General features: G+C 33.9%; 1 long non-coding RNA gene across 1 annotated transcript; it reads left to right on the top strand.

Annotated features, from left to right (window-relative positions):
• The first annotated feature begins 18 nt into the window (after positions 1 to 18).
• Positions 19 to 6,721, top strand: LOC105512410. The gene is made up of 3 exons (XR_001001843.1): positions 19 to 1,778; positions 2,478 to 2,591; positions 3,275 to 6,721. It is a non-coding gene; the product is annotated as an uncharacterized LOC105512410 (long non-coding RNA).
• Positions 6,722 to 11,442: the final 4,721 nt, after the last annotated feature.

Here is an 11,442-nt window from a genome sequence, read left to right on the forward strand (position 1 = left end):
AAAAAAAAAAAAAAAAAAAATGAGAACTTGACCCTAACACAGTTAGTGACAGGTTGAAACATGCTGATTGCACTTTTTATCCATTTAGTGATTTTTCTCAAGTTACTGCACACCATGTATTATCAACATAATTGATATTATAGAACGGAATTATGAAACACTTTTGCCACAGAAAGTTCTGTTGGACACAGATTATCTAGAGCTACTACGTGTATGCTATTCTATGATAAAAGATGTAGATGTGATAAAAACATTTATAAAATATAAAAACATTTATAAAATATCTGTCTTAGAAATGTTAGCTAAAATTATTTTGGGAAAAGTATGTTTGAAAATAGAATTGTAAACTACCACATTTTGATAAATATTTCTAAATGTGTTAATTATCAGGAGACAACAGAATGAAGTAAAGAAAACAGTAGCCTTGTATCAATATGTTTTTATTCAGAAGACAAATGCATGTTTTAACTATTGTATGTTTTTGGCTTAACTTTTTTTGTAAAGTTAAAACTTTACACTTTTACATGAGTCTGTAATTTCAAGATGTCTTAATGGTTGACAGGGACGGGACAATTGAAGACCTGTAAATATATTTGGTAAAATTTATGATGCATTGTTTTGCAGATGGCTTCAGAGAGTATTAGCACATCTGTTTGAGATGTGCACAGTTTTACATTTGTCCCTTAGGTAATCAACAAGGCTGAGATCAGTAAATCACATGTAAGCCACTGTATAGTTATGAGGCTATTCTGAATAGAGATATATCATTTTATCATATCTAGGCTTTCTAGTTACATTAATGCTGTTGAAAATGATTTTGTATTACATGTTTTCTTCCAAATCATAGATCAAGATATTTATGTATGTCTTTTTAATGAAGGGTGGTTAGGATAGTCCTGATTATTGCACATATAAACATTGCCTTTCACTAGATTATTGTTTGGGGGCAAATTTTAGACTGTTGTTTTAAAAAAGAGTAGCTTAGTTTAATCCACCCTTTCCAGATATTTAGAAATTATTGAAATGTATTTTTTTGTAAAGATGGTCTTATAAAAATTGTTGAGCTAGAAACATGTCCTTCACCAGTGGAATCCTTAGAAGATTTCCTTGGGCTTCACTGGGTGGTAATAGACCATGATCATATTGCTCTGTATATAATGGTGTAAATTTTGTTTTATAACACTTAGTCTTAATAGATTGGGAATATTTTATCTTACTAATGTAGTCATTAGCTGGCCACTCTCTGTGTCCATTGGACCTTGCAGAGTAAAGGGAGGGCAGTGCATATTTGAAGCTTGTGTACGTGACACACAAAGGGCTTAGCAACATCCATGTTTTCCCAGCACAGGATACCCATACTTCCTGAATGTTTCATTGTTAAATTAGATTGTGTGTGTGTGGGGGGGGGTTTATATGAACATACAGATGTATGTATTTTAGATGCATTTTTTTTTCTCTTTTTCTTTTATGTCAAGTGATGATAGAGCCTAGAAGGGAAGCAAAACTGTCCATGCCCTTGCCTTAACTTTCAAATCTGATAAAAACAACATTTATAAAATATCTGTCTTAGAAATATTAGCTAAAATTTTATTGGGGAAAGTATGTTTGAAAATAGAATTTTAAGCTACCACATCGTGATAAATATTACTAAATGTGTTTATTGACTTGTCAGGAAGCAAGAGAATGAATTAAAGAAAACTCCAGAGAATGAGCTGACAACTTACTCCCTGGTCAGTGGCTCTCCATGCCTACCTGTGGTTTCTTGGACACCCTTGGAGGTACGTGGGCAGGGAACTGCGCATTTATAGGAAACGCCTAGGATGGAAGGAGTTGAGTTTGATGACATTTGGTTCCAGTTAAATAGCATGAAAACCCATCTGATAGCCAGCTGAGGGAGGATACCATTCTGGGGAGTTAAAGGCAAGTGTTCACAACAGGTCTTCCTTGGCAATCCGAGCCCAAAACTGAATCTGCCTCCGTAAGATCATTATGTTTCAGCTCTTTATCTGTATGATTGATTCATCCAGTGGACTTTTAATTTCTTACGTCCAGATATTTTTTCAGTTCATTTTTTGTGATACAGGCACCTTGCGGATTGCCTGTCATAGAACAGGTTCTCAATAAACTTTTATTGATAAAAGATATATAAGTAGATTGTCTTGGTAATTTTGTGAGTAACCTGACCAACTAAGCAGTAGAAGACAGATGATTTTAAAAACAGAGACATAACTTTCAGTGGGGTTCAGGTGATCTAGTCGGGTCTGGAAATGCGCAAGAGAGAAGGTCCCTGATGCAATGTGCTGACATTGAAATGTGTAGTTATGGACTGGATGGTTATGGTTTCAGAACTATGTTAATTAAATTAAATCAATATAAAAGAGTAGCATAGAAGGAATTTCCAGATTCCAGCTGCATTGCTTGTTTCATTGGAAGTGGTGTTTCTCTTTTTTTCTTTTCTTTTTTTTTTTTCACCTCAGAAGATGACTTCCTGGGAACTCTTCTGAGAGTGAATGTTATCAGCAAATTCTCAAAACAACACCCCTTAGACAAAAGCCTCCTCACCTATGCATTGCCTAGGCCACCCACTAAAGGTAAGGTGTTAGTTAAAATAGTCCTTGCTTTCTAGGAGAAGCCATGTCTTAGTAGAAGTTGAGCTGTTAATTTTCTGAATATTGATGATGTTTGATTACATTCTAATTGATTCTGAGATTGCATATTATGTTAAGTGATGCAGCTTTTCTTAATATACCTTCGTGGCTTTTCTACATCTCAGTATATTTACTGTTAATATGAAGGATTTCCTTAACTTCTGTCATCTAATAAACTGAACTCCTTCGTGGTTTGATCCATTGTGATGCTAGAAAATTGTTGTACGTAGGAGACACAGGAGCTTCTCCATAACTGTTAGACTGGAAGGTTGACAGAATGGTCTGAAGTAACTGATCAAATAAATGAATGACCTAGAGCTTTAAGAAACCAGAGGGGAAGAGAGAGACATGAAACCCGAGGTTGTTGATGGCTATTACTTTTTAGGCCAGCGAAAGGAGGAAAAGCAGCACCAGTATCTGGCATCTTTGACATCAGGAAGTTTTAATATCATTGTTTTGGCCTCATCATGGACTCAGGTGCTAGAAATGAGGTTTTCTCTGTGTACTGTGGGTATATTTGTTCTAGCACAAGTAGGGGGAAGATTAAAGAGGAATTTCATACCCCCATGACTCCTTAGGAAATGTGTTTCTCACCTTTGCCACTTTTCCCCACTGTGTCCTTGCAGGTGGTGGCCACAAAGAGGTGGATTTGTTGAGTTGGTGCCATTCCTTCTACTGCCAGCTTCACCAAAACAATGATACAGTCTTCCTTATGCATGGGGACTCTTCTCTTTCCTGTGTTGCAGTGGATACCTCCTGCAGATAAGAAATGCTTAACTGAGAAATGCTCATGTTGGGATATCATCGATGAGACTTTAATTGGGGCATGGTGACTGTTTCCCTTGCTGCCACTTCACTCAATCCCAGGAGCCTCAGTAGAGGATAAAATATTACACAAGATGCTCAAAATGGTGGAATTGCTCAGTGCTCCCATAAATACACATTTATAATTTTCATTTGCCACATGGTAAACTGAAAAATACAGAATATATTAAAAAGAAACTCTGCATGATTTTTTTCAAAAATTCAAAGCATATTTAAATAATATATAAATTAAATGCCCTCCTGTCTTCCAATTCTGTCCCTGTAGTTTTCCTCTATTAAGTGAACTACATGCATTCTTTTAGTGGATAGATGCACACAAATACACAAGCCATTTTGGGGAAGGATCCAGCAGTGTGGCCATATTGTAACACATTTTTCTGCAAATTACCTCTTTCATTTAACAGCCCTCATTCAATGGCCTTTTTCTTTTTCAGTAATACATACACATCTGTGTCATTTGTTGAATGACGACATGAATGTTTTGTAGATGAAATATAATTAAATGTTTTAAGCATTTCTCACTCATAGATATTTATGTTAGCACCAAATTTCTGTGCAATGAACCTCCCTATATATCAATAATTTTGCATTTGTCTATAATATCATAATAAATTACTTATCAGTTGAATTACTGGGATTAAGTATGTGCACACTTCATATTTTGAAAATTATTGCAAGATTGCCTTCAAAAATGTGGTTAACAACTTTATCCTCCAATGGCAATGAATGAGATTGCCAGCTTTCCTACAACCTCACAGACAATGGATTTTATAAATATTTAAAATTTTTGCCAATGTGATCACCCAAACTATTGTCTTAAATTGTATTTCTTTTGTTTTTGAGTTTGGTCATTTTTTCATGTTTGTTAGTCATCTGTATTTTTTAATTTCCTCTTTACGTCCAATTTTGTGGGTGGGAGGAGGATTTAGTCTCTTCCTGATTTCGAAGAGCTCATTTACTATTTCGGGAAATAAGATTTGGATTGTCAACCATTGCAACTATTTTTTACACACTTTTTAACTTTGTTTTTGTTATAAGAATGTGTATGATTGTTATATGTCCAAGTATAACCATGTTCGCTTTTATGGCTTCTGAGCTTCATGTCATTTTTGGAAAGATATATATACTGAGTCCATGAAACCCTTCACCTGTGTTAAATTCTAATTCTTTTGTGTTTTTTTAATTCACATTCTTAAATCGTGAGAAATTTTTTTGTTTTGAAATCCTAAAGTTGCCAAGTTACTTGCCATTACTTGCGATTAGTTGCCAATAATTGCCCATTTATCTGTACTGCCATCTTGCGCATATGCCGTACTCTCATCTGTGACTGGCTCCATTCTTGTTCTGTGGATTTGTGTGTCTCTTCTTCTGCCACCTGTCTCATGTGTCTTCTCGTTGGAAGAAATTACAGTTTAGACTGCAATTTCATCAACTTTAATAAATCAATTGAGGGGAGAATGGTTTTTAAAAATATTAAGTAAGTCTTCGTATCCAAGGACAAGGTATGTCTTTTCGTATTCAATAATTTTAATTACTATTAATATTTTCACTTTGGTGATGGGAGCTTTTCTTTTCATTTGCTTTTCTTGTTCATTTTTTGTATCTGAAGTTTTTGTTTTGTTTGTTTTGTTTTGGGGGTAAGTGGTCACCTTACTGTTTCTTGTTGCTTTTCAGATGTTTTCAAAGTATAGACTAAATCCTTTGCAAATATTTGAAGTTTTTATTTCCCCCCTTCATATTGATCCCGATTTTAGTTATGTTGACAAAGTCCACAGACTGTTACTATCAGAACACTTAAACAGTTATGGAAATATTACCCACCCTTGATTTAATCAGGGTTTAATGGTATGCTGCTTTGGTTTGACCGGCACATTGTTGCTGGTCATTTTCTCCCAAAGACCACCAGAAAGAGCTATGATCAAGCAAAGCTGAGTTTGTTAAACTTACCTGCAGCAAGGGAAAACACCACCTTGATAGGGTTTAATAATGTTTCAAAATCAAGAAATGAGGCTTTGGGGTCTGGGCAGGGAACTAATTAGAAATGGGCAAAATTTGTCATGCAATACTTTAAGATTGGTGGGAAAGTGAGATGAGGTTCTTAATGTGAGGACTGATGGTCAAATCATTTTCTAGGTGAGCTGTTTGCCTGTAGAAAGCTGTTATCAATGATAGAAGAACTATTTGCCTAGATAAGCAAACTGAATTTATTTATTGGTTTACAGTTTTATCTTGCTGGGCAGGACTCTGCTTGGGGGTGGTATCAGGTCTTATTCCCAATAGGTAAGTTATTTTGATGTGGGTGGTCTTAATCATCAATGTGTAAAATGCTGATTTTTAAGTGCGAAATACTTTGTCTCCTATGTTAGGAAAGTCTCCCACCTTTTATATTTTGTAAGGAATTTTAATCAAAACCAGGTGGTAGATATAATCAAATTTTTTTTGCAGAATCTGTTTTACTGTTCTTTTAAAAGACTTTTATCACTGTGAATTAATTTACTGTTATTGCAACTTCCTTTTATTCCTTGAATGAACAGACCCTACTGGTTTTAAAAATGTTTTATTCTTTTAATTTACTACTTAATCGTAGGTATTTTAATTTGATTTGGAATTTTTACAAGTATGCAACTAAGTGAAATTGATCTGTGATTTTTCTTTTTTGTGCTATTTTTGTCATGTTTTGGTATCAGATATTCTGGTTGTGTTAATCATTTTGAGGATTTTCTTATACTGTGTTCTAGAGTGGGTAAAAAAGATCTCATCTCACTATCAGTGTTTAAGTGAACACGTCAAGGAAATCATCTGGACTCTCCTTTGGTTTTGGTGGTTTGGAGTTAGAAGAGAGGCTATCTAGAAGCTTTTTTTTTCTTTTCCTTTTTTTGTATGGTTATTGCTTGTTCTTTGTTTTGTGTCTTAAATATAACCTGTGTTATCTTAGCAAATCACAGTTCATACAGATTTTCAAACACATTAGCATTAAGTTATACAGTGTTCTTTCATCATTCTATTAAATTTCTCTTGTTTCAATTATGTATTCATTTTCATTCCAGTTGTAGTTATTTCTGCCATGCCTTTGTTAATGAATAAGTTTAACTAGTGGATGTTTAGCATCACTTGCCTTCCCCTTCCCTCTCCCTCAGTCAGGTCTTTGGTATAATTTATCAAGTATTTTTTAAGGTTCTAATTTACTAATATATATTGGTTCTGTATTCTTTTATTTCTTTTCCTAATAAATTCTTAAACATGTGTAATACATTCATATTCACTTGTTCTTGGCAATGAAAGATTTACCCCGCTGTGCATTTTATAAAACTTTTCATTATGAACACATTGTAAACATACAGTGTATAAGGAGAAGAGAACAGTGAACTAGCACATACAAGGAACTGGAACTGGTTCCATCATTATCAACATTTTGCCATATTTACTTTGTGTTAATTTTAAGTATTTTCAAATAAGCTAGAGAAATAATAACACTTCTTATTCTTCTATAAACATTTTTACAATTTTATTTTTAAATGTGTATGTATACACACTCATATGCTTTTATACTATTCCATAACTTTATAGCTTATGTAATATATAAATATTTTAATATTTCTGATTATTACATATCCATAGATGTGGAGCTTCCCTGTTTGTAATGACTTATATTTTTCCATAAGTAAAATTTACATAGTTAAATGCATTGATATATAGTAATTGTATAATTCAGTAAGTTGTAAATCCTATCCCATTCAGAAGACAGAATATTTTTATTACTTGAGAACCTACCCTACCGCCTCTTGACAACCAAGCACCTTCTCAAAAAAACAATGTTGTGATTTCTACAATCACAGATAAGTTTTGTCTCTTTTGAAATTAATATAAATGGAATCACACAGTGTGTGTCTGGCTTCTTCCACTCATCATAATCATGTTGAGATTTATCCGTGCTATTCCCTATATGAGCAGTTTTAAAAATTTTTTATAGTTGTAATATTTCTCTAAATGATCATATTGCAGTTTGTTTATCTATTCTCTTGTTGATGGACACCTGAGTAGTTTCTAGATTTTAGCTGTTTTGGATGTTAGCAGATCTCTTATGTAAATATCTAAAAATTGAATTGTTTGATAAGACAGACTTTTGCTTAACTTATAGAAAACTGCTAGAGAGTCATCTAAAGAAGTGAACAGTTTTCACACTCCCAACCAGTGATATGAGATTTTTAGTTGCTGTCCATTTTTGCCAACATTGGAAATTGTCAGTCTTATCTATTAACTGGGTGTGAGCTGACATTTTGTTGTGACTTCAAGTTGAAATTTGACCGCTTAAGAAGGCAACCAGTTTTTCATGAAGTTATCCAATTGTAAATCTTCTGTAGTAAAATTTGTGTATTTTTCCCAACTTTTAAATTACGATTTTGAAATAATTTTGGACTTACAGGAAATTTGCAAAAATAGTAGAGTTCCTGTGTATTCTGTACCCAGCTTTCTGGATGTTAGCATTTTATATAATCATTATAATGACATGACATACAATGATGGAAGTCAGGAAATTAATATAATACTATCAACCAATCTGCAGACCATATTCAGGTCTTTCCAGTTATCCTACTAATGTCCTTTTTATCTAGTCCAGGATCCAATTCAAGATCCCTTACTGCATTTATCTGGCATGTTTCCTTTGCCCTCTCTCCTGACTACAAATCTGGGAGAGTTCCCTCAGTCTTTCTTTGTATTTCATTAAATTGACACATTTGAGAAATATTAAACCATAATTTTGTACCCTAGTCCTCAATTTGGATTTGTCTGATATTTTTTATTATTAGATTAAGGTTATGCACTTTTGACAAAAGATAACACAGCAGTAATGGTGTGCCCTTTTCAGTGGATCGTATCTGGGGTACATGATGTCAATATCTTATTTCTGCTGATACTAAATATGATCACTTGATTAAGGTAGTGTCTGCCAGGTTTATCCACTGCAAAGTCACTGTTTTCCTTTCTTTGTAATTAATATTTTGTGAGGAGATACTTTGAGACTACGCAAATATTTTATTTCATCTAATTTCAGTAATAATTGAAGATTCTTGCCTACAGCAATTATGATTATGGTGTAAACCTAGTGATGGTTTCTATTTCTGTGATACTTTCTCTACGTATTAGAATTTGACTGTAAAGAAGATCTGTCCTTCTTCCCCATTTATTTGTACTCAGTTGTTATTTTACATCAGTGTGGGTTTGTGCATATCTTATTTTATGGATTGTTATATATTGCAATCATTATTTGTGTTTGATTTTCAATTTTTTTTTTTCCTGGATTCGATCATTGGGAGCTCCTTTAAGTTGGCCCTGTGTTCTTTTAATATAACCCCATAATTTTTTGACCACTTCTTATTTTCTGGTATCACAAGATGTTCTAGGTTTGTCTTGTATTTTCCTTCCCCAAGCCTGTAATCAACCATTTCCTCAAGGAGTTCTGGTTCTTCATATTGCGAAATAGTATTTAGAAACCAAGATCTTGTGATTAAGTGTATTCCTTGCTAACAGGGTTTTATTGTTTCTAGGCCTAGAGCTCGGAGCTATGTGTCCATTTACACACCCCCCCCCCATAATGTCTCTCTCCATTTATCTATCTTAAATATACTAATAATATATAGAATACTATCGATAGTATATATCTATCTTTATTAAAAATCACGAGTTCATACTGTTATGATTATAATCCATCATCGTAAGGTTCATTTTATTCTTTCCTCTTGGCTTATTTGTGATTTGTTTCTTCAACAGTGAGAAACCTACCTTTCATGTATCTACAATATGTTTTGTTATTTCTTCAGTGCAGTATGTGCTTAAAGTAATTTCAGAATTTCTAAATTATACCCATTTAAAAATGAAATCACTAACTACAGCACGGTATTTAAATATAGTTCTTTTTTCTTTATCCTTAACAGTGTTCGGTCAACATACTGTTTCTAAACGTATTTAGGTTAGTTATCTTTTTTTCCTATCCTCTGCAGTATGGTTACATTAATCATATAATCAGGCAGGGTTTTTTTTTTTTTACTATTTATGTTCCATTTTGAGTTCCCTCACCTTTTGGATTATTTTAACTCTATTTTGTATATGTGAAATATTACTGTGGTTCTAAAAATTAGGATTGTGAGAAATATCACTCCCCCATCATGCTTGCTACACTGATTCCATTCCTCCCTTCTTTCCACCCTAATCTCACCCAACCCCTAAAGTTAACTAGTCTAATAGTTTCTGATTTTTTTTTTTCTTGATCGCAAGTGGGCAGATACATATATATTTTATCATATCCTCTTCCTTCTTACATGATTGGTGGCATACTATAGATTTTTTTTGCAGTTTTCTTTTTCCACTTAATATGTCGTGGAAATCACTTCATGTGTATTCAAAGATGTATTCCTCATTCTTCTATGCTTGGTATGGTTAACTCTATGGATGCACCACAATTTATTCAACCCCCCAGCTCTATGAAAATTGTTTGCAATATATGTAAAGTATCACACTACAAATAGTTTTACATTGGATTGTTTATTCCCTCTTCGTTTGGAAGCGTTCTTTGTATTACTGGGACATACATTTCTTGTTCAATATATGTGTTGCAAAGGTTTCTTTCATTAAGTATCTTAGCCTGCCTGCCTTTCTTTCCATTTCCTTTCTTTTTCTTTTCTTTCTTCTCCTTTTAATGCTATTATGCTCTAAATTTTAAAATGGCCCAAATTTGCCAGTGACTCATCCCTTATTGCTATTTATTCTCCCTTTACTTTTGTCCCCCACGTCTTTTCCTTTAATTTAGGTGAAATTAACACAAAGTAGCCATTTAGTGCATTCAAAATGTTTTGCAACCGCCATCCTTAACTAGTTGCAAAACATTTTCAGCACCCCAAAGACAACTCATACCCATTAAGCAATCAGTTCCAACTCTCTTTCCCTATCTTTTCATTTTTGATTTTTGGAGTTTTTTTGAGACAAGGTCTCACTTTGCACCCAGTCTGGAGTGCAGCGGCACAATCATAGCGCACTGCATCCTCAAACTCCTGGCCTCGTGCAGTACTTCCACCTTAGCCTCCCCAGCAGCTAGGACTAGAGACCTATGTCCCTACACCAGGCTAATTTATAAAAGAAAGGTTTTCGACACAGGGTCTTGCTATGTTGCCCAGGCTTGTGTCTTTGAATAAACAGATATTGAAAATTTTTAAGTCCAGTACATCAGTTTGAGTCTCTTATTTTTGGTGCTTATTACTAACTTAGTATTAAATCTTTGCTTCAAGTTTGCAAATAATAGTTTTCTAAGTTTTCTTCTGGAAGCTTTGGGACATAAATATAACTTGTATCTCAAATCATTTTCAAATGTAGTTGAAGTTACTTGTTTTCATGAATCTCCAGTTGTTCCAGAACCATTTGCTCAAAAGATTTTTCTTTTTCTACTGAATTATCTAATGCCATTGTTGAAAATAAATTGGCCATATACATATGGATGTTTTTTGAACTCTGTTTTTCCTTCTTTATGCCATTCTTTTTCACTGAAGTTTAATAGTAAATCTTGAGATTAAGTAGTGTGGGTCCAAAATTTTGTTATTTCAAGACTTTATAGAGGAAGGAGATGGCTACACTGGGTCCTTTGTATTTTCACTTAAATTTTAGAACTATGTTGTCAATTTCCTAAAAAAACCCAAATGAGAAATTGATTTTGATTACATCAAAACTATAGATAAATTTAGGAGGAATTGACATCTTAACAGAGAGTCTACAGTTCTCCATTTATTAGGTCATCTATAATTTCTCATAGATGTCTTTTATAGTGTTTAGTATAGAAGCATACCTTGGGCCAGGCGCGGTGGCTCACGCATGTCATCCCAGCACTTTAGGAGGCCGAGGTGGGCGGATCACGAGGTCAGGAGATCAAGACCATCCTGGCTAACACAGTGAAACCCCATCTCTACTAAAAATACAAAAAATT

This window comes from Colobus angolensis, unplaced genomic scaffold, assembly GCF_000951035.1.
Source record: "Colobus angolensis palliatus isolate OR3802 unplaced genomic scaffold, Cang.pa_1.0 Scaffold211, whole genome shotgun sequence".
Taxonomy (NCBI): Eukaryota; Metazoa; Chordata; class Mammalia; order Primates; family Cercopithecidae; genus Colobus; species Colobus angolensis.